The sequence below is a fragment of the Anguilla anguilla genome, chromosome 5 (genome assembly GCF_013347855.1).
Source record: "Anguilla anguilla isolate fAngAng1 chromosome 5, fAngAng1.pri, whole genome shotgun sequence".
Lineage (NCBI taxonomy): Eukaryota > Metazoa > Chordata > Actinopteri > Anguilliformes > Anguillidae > Anguilla > Anguilla anguilla.
Window position 1 is genome coordinate 24,616,261 of NC_049205.1, and position 12,131 is coordinate 24,628,391.

A 12,131-nucleotide genomic window follows, 5' to 3' on the forward strand; every position below is an offset into this window, starting at 1 on the left:
ACTCAATACTGAAATGATACCTGAAACTTAAACGATGCTAATTCGATACTCAGTACCTAACGATACTGAAATTACCTTAATAGATCAGAAACGTAATGTCCACAAGCTTTGACCTCATTTTTGAATTCATGGTTTATTAACAACCTGGTTCATTAACAACCTTTAAGTTGAAGCCTCTTCAACATATGAATATGCATAGGCCTATAATGTAACAACACTGAACAATAGAAAAATGTTAAATATATTTCAAAAATTGAACAGTTGTAAACTAAATAATCTTTAAAACAGGTCTTTCACCTTTAAATAGATTTTAAAACAGCATATTTTAATAACAATACAGCATCTATCTATAATAAAATATTTCCAAATTGGAACACCTATTGCTACTGAAGTGAACTGAGTCAAAGCTTGCGCTGTATCAAGGAGCTGAGTGCACAAGCGCAAGTCAGCTCACTTGGCAACCTTAGTTGCTACTGCCTTCTAGCGAAGATTGACAAATTACACTTTTCATCCTCTCAATCAGTAATGCGGAAGACAATTTTTCCCTGGCTTTTACATTTGACTCAAAACTACCGAACGTCGGAATATTCTAATACCGAACCGTTTCTTTTTTTTTTCTTTTTCTTTTTTTTTTCTTTTTTTTTTTTTTTTAAGTACCGAGAAAGTGCTGAAGTTTTGGAATACCGTGCAACACTACGTCAGACATTTATTCCAATCCATTGCTCAGCTTAGCAGAGAATGCACATTTCAGAGCGCCTCAGAGACAGATAGAAGAATAATACACATTTCAAATAATAGATAGGGCATTGAGAAAAAACGAAACAAAAGAAAAAATATCAACTCGCGACCTGCGTAGTGCTCGCAGAATAGCCTACCGTATTATTTATTTAGACACTGGCATATAAGAAAATTTTCGGTTACGCTGACCGATAAAACGCTATTCCAAAAGCAAAATCAGACATGTTATACATCGTTAGAAAGCTTATACTCTCACCTACTGAATACATGAATTGTCAATCAAGCCAAATTGTACTAAAAAGGGCGACAACGCCGTAAGCAACAGGTGTGGTATTACGCAGAGCTATTTTTGAAGGTAACCACAAATGCGCGTCTATTTCACAGACGGATTGTCCAAGACAATATATGCTCACTCAGTCGCAAAAGGGACAGCTCTACGGGTAGAAACAATGGTAAGATTGTATATTTATTCAATGTTTAGTCCCAGATATTGACTGTAGAATGACATGGTATAATTTTTTTTTTTAATTGTCTCGTTTATTTTGTTATTCAGTGAGCAGCGTTTTCACTTCTGTATTGGCATATTTTAGAGCTAATGTCTGGTTTATCTTGTGCTACGGAATATCACATTACAGTACATTACAGGCATTTGGCAGATGCTCTTATCCAGAGCGACGTACAACAAAGTGTATAACCATAACCAGGAACAAGTGTGTCGAAAACCCTAGAGGGCAGTAGCCTACCGTTCCAAGTGCCGGGAACAACCGCATAGTTCAACATGGACCCTGTAGGTTAAACTGATTAACACTAACACAAACGAGAACAGCAACAACGCAGTCTATGCAAAAATACAAGCAATAGTTAAGACGAGTGCATTAACTAAGTCACCTACGAAACAGCTAACTAGTTACAACCCTAACTTTACAATCAATTTAGAGATTAAATTGAGAATATGATTTCTCTCAGCATAATGACGGATTTAAAGAGTAAACCAACTCACCCGTTATTGTCTTCAAATGGATCCATGTCAAAGAAAAGTAATGATTCATCCTCTCAAAGCTTTACCATAGCGTATTATTTATTTAGACATTGGCAGAGTACAGCATAAATTGCGTCTTTTGTGAATATTCAATGTTAGAAATTGCAGCGAGAAACTGCAGCTGTAGACACAAGATAGTCTGTTATGTTATGGTAGCAACGGAACGAAGCGGACTATATATGTATTACCGTCATTGTTTTATTATACCAAAGTGTTTTTGCGCGTGTGCACAGAAACTCAGAACCTATCTTATTGTTGCTGAGCCTCAGACATTTTAGCAGAGAAAGCTTCCACACCCCAACTAAAAAGTCAAAATGGCGGGCAAACAATATGGCAGACACAGGTAGTCCCAATAGCAAAGGTATAGAGCACGTTCAGGTGCATATGTCGACGAAGTTTTGTGTTGATCGGACTTATGGTGTGGGAGTTATGACCTTTTACGCATAACCCTTTGTTATAGCGCCACCATCTGGCCGACATAGGTGATTTATAGTGCCTGAGTAGTGGGGGCCCATAGGAACCCATCTACCAAATTTGGTTGCTGCAGGACATATGGTTGCTGAGCCTCAGACACTTTTAGCGGAGAAAAATAAGAATAATAATAATCCTAACAGACACAGGGTGTTGCTAGGGTATTCTAGGTGGTTGCTAGGATGTTGCTAGGTGGTTGCTAGGGTGTTGCTTGGCAGTTATGGTGTTCTAGGTGGTTGCTAGGGTGTTGCTAGGGGGTTGTTAGGGTATTCTAAGTGGTTGCTAAGGTGTTGCTAGGTGGTTGCTATGGAGTTCTAGGTGGTTGCTATGGTGTTGCTAGGTGGTTGCTATGGAGATATAGCGGTTGCTAGGGTGTTGCTAGGCATTTGCTATGGAGTTGTAGGCGGTTGCTAGGGTGTTGCTAGGCAGTTGTTATGGTGTTCCAGGTTGTTGCTAGGGTGTTGCTAGGTGGTTGCTATGGTGTTCCAGGTGGTTGCTAGGGTGTTGCTAGGTGGTTGCTATGGAATTATAGCCGGTTGCTAGGGTGTTGCTAGGCATTTGCTATGGTGTTCCAGGTGGTTGCTAGTGTGTTGTTAGGTGGTTGCTATGGAGTTCTAGGCGGTTGCTAGGGTGTTCTAGGTGGTTGCTAGGGTGTTGCTAGGGGGTTGCTATGGAGTTCTAGGCGGTTGCTAGGTCTTCACTGAGTCCAATGACGCGACCCATAGTTCTCTATGACAAACGGTTCATAAGTTATGAAATATCAAACATCGGCCAATCAGGAAGGGGGGCGAGGCTGATCTACACCAATGGACATAGGACTCTCGACCATGTCCAATGAGGCATTGCACAATTTGTGGGCAATTTTTCCCCATAGAGATGAATGGCAGAATGTTCAAATCTAGAGAGAGACCAGAGCACTGCTGCTAGAAGACAGAGCATTGTGACATCACAAGGTTGAGAAGACAGAGCATTGTGACATCACAAGGGTGAACATTCCGCCATTCATTCTCTATGGGAAAAATTTCCCAAAAAAAGTGGAATTTCTCAAAAACCGTGCACCCAAACTTTCCACAAAGTAATAGCACACCATTCCCGCTTGATTTGACATATTGCACGTGTATGTAGTGCGAAAACTCTGGGAGGAGTAGCGGTCCAAAAAATGGGTGGAATAATAATAATAAATAAAGAATATGTTTGCCTAAGGCAACCACACTAACTAGACAATTCCTGCAGAAATTGTGAAGTGTGGTTGCCGCCAATGCAAAGTCGACTTTCTGCTGAACTGCGTGAACAGTGGAAGGTAGTTGCTATGATGTTCTGGTGGTTACTTTGATGTTTTAGGTGGGGTCAAGGGTGTTGCTATGGAGTTTGAGGCAGTTGCTACGGTGTTGCTAGGTGGTTCTATGGAGTTCTAGGTGGTTGCTAGGGTGTTCTAGGTGGTTGCTATGGAGTTCTAGGCTGTTGCTAGGATGTTGCTAGGTGGTTGATATGGTGTTCCAGGAGGTTTCTAGGGTGTTGCTAGGTGGTTGCTATGGTGTTCCAGGTGGTTGCTAGGGTGTTCTAGGTGGTTGCTATGGAGTTCTAGGCTGTTGCTAGGATGTTGCTAGGTGGTTGATATGGTGTTCCAGGAGGTTGCTAGGGCATTGATATGTGGTTGCTATGGAGTTAAAGGCGGTTGCTAGGGTGTTGCAAGGCAGTTGTTATGGTGTTCCAGGTTGTTGCTAGGGTGTTGCTAGGTGGTTGCTATGGAGTTCTAGGTGGTTGCTATGGTGTTCCAAGTGGTTGCTATGGAGTGCTAGGTGGTCGTTAGGGTGTTGCTAGGTTGTTGCTATGGGGTTCTTGGTTGTTGCTATGGTGTTGCTAGGTGGTTGTTATGGAGTTATAGCCGGTTGCTAGGGTGTTGCTAGGCATTTGCTATGGAGTTATAGGCGGTTGCTAGGGTGTTGCTAGGGTATTCTAGGTGTTTGCTAGGATGTTGCTAGGTGGTTGCTATTGAGCTCCAGGTGGTTGCTAGGGTGGTGCTAGGTGGTTGCTATGGAGTTTCAGGTGGTTGCTATTGAGCTCCAGGTGGTTGCTAGGGCATTGCTAGGTGGTTGCTAGGGTATGCTAAGTGGTTGCTAGGATGTTGCTAGGTGGTTGCTATGGAGTTCTAGGCGGTTGCTAGGGTGTAGCTAGGCAGTTGTTATGGTGTTCCAGGTGGTTGCTAGGGTGTTGCTAGGTGGTTGCTATGGAGTTATAGCCGGTTGCTAGGGTGTTGCTAGGCATTTGCTATGGAGTTATAGGCAGTTGCTAGGGTGTTGCTAGGGTATTCTAGGTGGCTGCTAGGATGTTGCTAGGTGGTTGCTATGGAGTTATAGGCAGTTGCTAGGGTGTTGCTAGGCATTTGCTATGGAGTTATAGGCAGTTGCTAGGGTGTTGCTAGGGTATTCTAGGTAGTTGCTAGCACGTTGCTAGGTGGTTGCTATAGTGTTGCTAGATGGTTGCTATGGTGTTCCAGGTGTTTGCTAGGGTGTTGCTAGGTGGTTGCTTTGGAGTTAAAGTTGGTTGCTAGGGTGTTGCTAGGCATTTGTTATGGTGTTCCAGGTGGTTGCTAGTGTGTTGTTAGGTGGTTGCTATGGAGTTCCAGGTGGTTGCTAGGGGGTTGCTAGGGTATTCTAAGTGGTTGCTAGGATGTTGCTAGGTGGTTGCTATGGAGTTATAGGCGGTTGCTAGGGTGTTGCTAGGCAGTTGTTATGGTGTTCCAAGTGGTTGCTAGGGTGTTGCTAGGTGGTTGCTATGGTGTTCCAGGTGGTTGCTAGGGTGTTGCTAGGTGGTTGCAATTGAGTTCTAGGCGATTGCTATGGTGTTGCTAGGTGGTTGCTAGGGTGTTGCTAGGTGGTTGCTATGGAATTCTAGGCGGTTGCTAGGGTGTTGCTAGGTGGTTGCTAGGGTATTCGAAGTGGTTGCTAGGATGTTGCTAGGTGGTTGCTGTGGAGTTCTAGGTGGTTGCTATGGTGTTGCTAGGTGGTTGCTATGGAGTTCTAGGCCGTTGCTAGGGTGTTGCTAGGTGGTTGCTAGGGAATTCTAGGTGGTTGCTAGGGTGTTGCTAGGTGGTTGCTGTGGAGTTCTAGGCGGTTGCTAGGGTGTTGCTAGGAGGTTGCTATGGAGTTCTAGGTGGTTTCTAGGGTGTTGCTAGGGGGTTGCTAGGGTATTCAAAGTGGTTCTTAGGATGTTGCTAGGTGGTTTCTATGGAGTTCTAGGTGGTTGCTATGGTTTAGCTAGGTGGTTGCTATGGAGTTCTAGGCCGTTGCTAGGGTGTTGCTAGGTGGTTGCTATGGAGTTCTAGGTGGTTGCTATGGTGTTGCTAGGTGGTTGCTATGGAGTTCTAGGCCGTTGCTACGGTGTTGCTAGGTGGTTGCTATGGAGTTCTAGGTGGTTGCTAGGGTGTTGCTAGTTGGTTGCTATGGAGTTCTAGGCGGTTGCTTGGGTGTTGCTAGTTAGTTGCTATGGTGTTGCTAGGCGGTTGCTAGGGTGTTGCTAGGGTATTCTAGGTGGTTGCTAGGATGTTGCTATGGAGTTATAGGTGGTTGCTAGGGTATTCTAAGTGGTTGCTATGGTGTTGCTAGTTGGTTGCTATGGAGTTCTAGGTGGTTGCTAGGGTGTTGCTAGTTGGTTGCTATGGAGTTCTAGGCGGTTGCTTGGGTGTTGCTAGTTAGTTGCTATGGTGTTGCTAGGCGGTTGCTAGGGTGTTGCTAGGGTATTCTAGGTGGTTGCTAGGATGTTGCTATGGAGTTATAGGTGGTTGCTAGGGTATTCTAAGTGGTTGCTATGGTTTTGCTAGTTGGTTGCTATGGAGTTATAGCCGGTTGCTAGTGTGTTGCTAGGCATTTGCTATGGTGTTCCAGGTGGTTGCTATGGTGTTCTAGATGGTTGCTATGGTGTTGCTAGGTGTTTGCTATGGCGTTATAGCCGGTTGCTAGGGTGTTGCCAGGCATTTGCTATGGTGTTCCAGGTGGTTGCTAGTGTGTTGTTAGGTGGTTGCTATGGAGTTCTAGGCCGTTGCTAGGGTGTTCTAGGTGGTTGCTAGGGGGTTGCTATGGAGTTCTAGGCGGTTGCTAGGGTGTTGCTAGGTGGTTGCTATGGAGTTCTAGGTGGTTGCTAGGGTGTTGCTAGGTGGTTGCTATTGAGTTCTAGGTGGTTGCTAGGGTGTTGCTAGGTGGTTGCTATGGAGTTCTAGGTGGTTGCTAGGGTGTTGCTAGGTGGTTGCTATGGTGTTCCAAGTGGTTGCTAGGGTGTTTCTAGGCAGTTATGGTGTTCCAACTGGTTGCTAGGGTGTTGCTAGGTGGTTGCTATGGTGTTGCCAGGTGGTTGCTAGGGTGTTGCTAGGTGGTTGCTATGGAGTTCTAGGTGGTTGCTGTGGTGTTGCTAGGCATTTGCTATGGTGTTCCAGGTGGTTGCTAGTGTGTTGTTGGGTGGTTGCTATGGAGTTCCAGGTGGTTACTTGGGGGTTGCTAGGGTATTCTAGGTGGTTGCTATGAAGTTATAGGAGGTTGCTAGGGTGTTGCTAGGCAGTTGTTATGGTGTTCCAAGTGGTTGCAAGGGTGTTGCTAGGCAGTTGTTATGGTGTTCCAAGTGGTTGCTAGGGTGTTGCTAGGTGGTTCCTATGGAGTTCTAGGCAGTTGCTATGGTGTTGCTCGGTGGTTGCTAAGGAGTTCTAGGCCGTTGCTAGGGTGTTGCTAGGTGGTTGCTATGGAGTTCTAGGCGGTTGCTAGGGTGTTGCTAGGTGGTTGCTATGGAGTTCTAGGTGGTTGCTAGGGTGTTGCTAGGTGGTTGCTATGGTGTTCCAAGTGGTTGCTAGGGTGTTGCTAGGCAGTTATGGTGTTCCAAGTGGTTGCTAGGGTGTTGCTAGGTGGTTGCTATGGTTTTCCAGGTGGTTGCTAGGGTGTTGCTAGGTGGTTGCTATGGAGTTCTAGGCGGTTGCTATGGTGTTGCTAGGTGGTTGCTAGGGTGTTGCTAGGTGGTTGCTATGGAGTTCTAGGCCGTTGCTATGGTGTTGCTAGGTGGTTGCTATGGAGTTCTAGGCGGTTGCTAGGGTGTTGCTAGGTGGTTGCTATGGAGTTCAAGGTGGTTGCTATGGAGTTCTAGGCAGTTGCTATGGTGTTGCTAGGTGGTTGCTATGGAGTTCTAGGCAGTTGCTATGGTGTTGCTAGGTGGTTGCTATGGAGTTCTAGGCCGTTGCTAGGGTGTTGCTAGGTGGTTGCTATGGAGTTCTAGGCCGTTGCTAGGGTGTTGCTAGGTGGTTGCTATGGAGTTCTAGGTGGTTGCTAGGGTGTTGCTAGGTGGTTGCTATGGAGTTCTAGGCGGTTGCTAGGGTGTTGCTAGGTGGTTGCTATGGCGTTCTAGGTGGTTGCTAGGGTGTCGCTAGGTCGATGCTATGGTGTTCCAGGTGGTTGCTAGGGTGTTGCTAGGCAGTTGTTATGGTGTTCCAGATTGTTGCTAGGGTGTTGCTAGGTGGTTGCTATGGTTTTCCAGGTGGTTGCTAGGGTGTTGCTAGGTGTTTGCTATGGCGTTATAGCCGGTTGCTAGGGTGTTGCCAGGCATTTGCTATGGTGTTCCAGGTGGTTGCTAGTGTGTTGTTAGGTGGTTGCTATGGAGTTCTAGGCCGTTGCTAGGGTGTTGCTAGGGGTTGCTATGGAGTTCTAGGCGGTTGCTAGGTCTTTACTGAGTCCAATGACACGACCCATAGTTCTCTATGACAAACGGTTCAAAAGTTATGAAATATCAAACATCGGCCAATCGGGAAGGGGGTCGAGGCTGATCTCCACCAATGGACAAAGGACTCTCTACCATGTCCAATGAGGTATTGCACAATTTGTGGGCAATTTTTCCCCATAGAGATGAATGGCCGAATGTTCAAATCTAGAGAGAGACCAGAGTACTGCTGCCAGAAGACAGGGCATTGTGACATCACAAGGGTGAGAAGACAGAGCATTGTGACATCACAAAGGTGAACATTCCGCCATTCATTCTCTATGGGAAAAATTGCCCACAAAAATTCAAATTTTTCAAAAACCGTGCAACCAATCTTTCCACAAAGTAATAGCACACCATTCCCGATCAAGCCGCTCGATTTGACATATTGCACGTGTATGTGGTGCGAAAACTCTGGGAGGAGTAGCGGTCCAAAAAATGGGTGGAAAGAAATAATAATAATAATATGTGCAATAATAATAGTGTGCTTGCCTAAGGCAACCACACTAACTAGACAATTCCTGCAGAAATTGTGAAGTGTGGTTGCCACCAACACAAAGTCAACTTTGTGCTGAACGGAGCGAACAGTTTCTGTAGCATGAGCAGAGACATAGTATGGTATACATGATATAACATCACGGCAACGAGTTCATTTGCAACACACGTATTCAGAGCTAAATTAACCCTTCATCAATACTTGAGATCAGCGATTTACTCACGGTATGCTGTGACGAGTGACGGCGAATCATAAAGCTAGCTGGCCACTTCAGAGGGTCTTGGAAAAACGTTATATCTGCACTGCACAACCGCTCCATTTTAAAAAGCAAGACAGGGCTAGGGAGATTAATGTGATTGATTTATGGTTTTACGTTAAGTTCAGCTCATTTTTACCATTCAAATAAAAACATTTAACTGTGCTGCAATTCAGAGTTTAATCTGTTACCTTAGATACGAACTCATAGACACAGGATAGCCTACTACGTGTTAGCTGACCCAAATTTCTGGAGTTAGACCGGACCTGAAGCTGCTGCACACGTGCTGTTGACGGCGTTGTTCCAGTTTTCAGTACAGTCTGGCTTGTTTGAGAATTCGTTTATTCAGTAGCTGAGAGCATAAGCTTTCTAACTAGGTATAACAGCACGTCTATTTTTGTTTTTTTAATATCGTTTTTTTAGGTCAACCGAAAGCTATGTCATCATGTCATAGAACGTATTCGCTCTTTGTTAGCACTAGCATGCAAATACGCAAAGTCTGGCTTGTTTGAAAATTCGTTTATTCAGTAGCTGAGAGCATAAGCTTTCTAACCAGGTATAACAGCACGTATATTGTTGGTTTTTTTATATCGTTTTTTTAGGTCAACCGAAAGTGCTCTCATTATCGCATTAAAGCCGTTCACTGTTTGTTAGCACTAGCATTCTAAGACACTGCATGTGACGAAACGTCGTCAACGAATTAGCGTAATGTCTCGTGAAATACTATTATTATTGAGGACTTCTGGGTATGCCTAAGCCATATGTTTGTTGATATACCTAGCTGACAGCGTTTTCATTTGTAATTTTTCATTTTGGATATCGTTCTTTCACTTCCGCAATCAGCTATTTCCTATCCTGCCTGCTGAGACCGTAGAGCTGACCGCATCACGTGTGCAAAGCCGACCAATGCTGTAACTTCACCGTTCGCATATGAATGACGTCACCTTCTCCATTCATCTCTATGGGGAAAAATTGGGCATAAAAATTAATATTTCTAAAAAACCGTGCAGCGAAACTTTCCACAAAGTAATAGCACACGATTCCCAAAGAAGCCGGTCATTTTGACATATGGCACGTGTATGTGGTGTGAAAACTCTGGGAGGAGTAGCGGTCCAAAAAATGGGTGGAAAGAATAAAATATATGAATAATAATAATATTTGCAATAATAATAGTGTAGTTGCCCTAAGGCAACCACACTAACTAGACAATTCCTGCAGAAATTGTGAAGTGTGTTTGCCGCCAACGCAAAGTCGACTTGTGCTGAACGGAGTGAAAAGTGGTAGGTAGTTGCTATGATGTCTGAGGCAGTTGCTAGGGTCTTGCTAGGTGGTTCTATGGAGTTCTAAGTGGTTTCATGGAATTCTAGGCGGTCGCTAGGGTGGTGCTAGGTGGTTGCTATGGAGTTTCAGGTGGTTGCTATTGAGCTCCAGGTGGTTGCTAGGGCATTGCTAGGTGGTTGCTAGGGTATGCTAAGTGGTTGCTAGGATGTTGCTAGGTGGTTGCTATGGAGTTCTAGGCGGTTGCTAGGGTGTAGCTAGGCAGTTGTTATGGTGTTCCAGGTGGTTGCTAGGGTGTTGCTAGGTGGTTTCTATGGAGTTATAGCCGGTTGCTAGGGTGTTGCTAGGCATTTGCTATGTAGTTATAGGCAGTTGCTAGGGTGTTGCAAGGGTATTCTAAGTGGCTGCTAGGATGTTGCTAGGTGGTTGCTATGGAGTTATAGGCAGTTGCTAGGGTGTTGCTAGGCATTTGCTATGGAGTTAAAGCTGGTTGCTAGGGTGTTGCTAGGCATTTGCTATGGTGTTCCAGGTGGTTGCTAGTGTGTTGTTAGGTGGTTGCTATGGAGTTCCAGGTGGTTGCTAGGGGGTTGCTAGGGTATTCTAAGTGGTTGCTAGGATGTTGCTAGGTGGTTGCTATGGAGTTATAGGCGGTTGCTAGGGTGTTGCTAGGCAGTTGTTATGGTGTTCCAAGTGGTTGCTAGGGTGTTCCAGGTAGTTGCTAGGGTGTTGCTAGGATGTTGCTATGGAGTTCTAGGCAGTTGCCATGGTGTTGCTAGGTGGTTGTTAAGGAATTCTAGGCAGTTGCTATGGTGTTGCTAGGTGGTTGCTATGGAGTTCTAGGCTGTTGCTAGGGTGTTGCTAGTTGGTTGCTATGGAGTTCTAGGCGGTTGCTAGGGTGTTGCTAGGTGGTTCCTATGGAGTTCTAGGCGGTTGCTATGGTGTTGCTAGGTGGTTGCTATGGAGTTCTAGGCGGTTGCAAGGGTGTTGCTAGGTGGTTGCTATGGAGTTCTAGGTGGTTGCTAGGGTGTTGCTAGGGGGTTGCTAGGGTATTCGAAGTGGTTGCTAGGATGTTGCTAGGTGGTTGCTATGGAGTTCTAGGTGGTTGCTATGGTGTTGCTAGGTGGTTGCTATGGAGTTCTAGGCCGTTGCTAGGGTGTTGCTAGGTGGTTGCTATGGAGTTCTAGGCGGTTGCTATGGTGTTGCTAGGTGGTTGCTATGGAGTTCTAGGCGGTTGCTAGGGTGTTGCTAGGTGGTTGCTATGGAGTTCTTGGTGGTTGCTAGGGTGTTGCTAGGGGGTTGCTAGGGTATTCGAAGTGGTTGCTAGGATGTTGCTAGGTGGTTGCTTTGGTGTTCTAGGTGGTTGCTATGGTGTTGCTAGGTGGTTGCTATGGAGTTCTAGGCCGTTGCTAGTGTGTTGCTAGGTGGTTGCTATGGAGTTCTAGGTGGTTGCTAGGGTGTTGCTAGGGTGTTGCTAGGTGGTTGCTATGGAGTTCCAGGCGGTTGCTAGGGTGTTGCTAGGTGGTTGCTATGGAGTTCTAGGTGGTTGCTAGGGTGTTGCTAGGCGGTTGCTATGGAGTTCTAGGCGGTTGCTAGGGTGTTGCTAGGTGGTTGCTATGGAGTTCTAGGTGGTTGCTAGGGTGTTGCTAGGGGGTTGCTAGGGTATTCGAAGTGGTTGCTAGGATGTTGCTAGGTGGTTACTATGGAGTTCTAGGTGGTTGCTATGGTGTTGCTAGGTGGTTGCTATGGAGTTCTAGGCCGTTGCTAGGGTGTTGCTAGGTGGTTGCTATGGAGTTCTAGGTGGTTGCTAGGTCTTTACTGAGTCCAATGACGCAACCCATTGTTCTCTATGACAAACGGTTCAAAAGTTATGAAATATCAAACATCTGCCAATCAGGAAGGGGGGCGAGGCTGATCTCCACCAATGGACAAAGGACTCTCTACCATGTCCAATGAGGCATTGCACAATTTGTGGGCAATTTTTCCCCATAGAGATGAATGGCCGAATGTTCAAATCTAGAGAGAGACCCAGAGTACTGCTGCCAGAAGAAAGGGCATTGTGACATCACAAGGGTGAGAAGACAGAGCATTGTGACATCACAAATTTTTCAAAAACCGTGCAACCA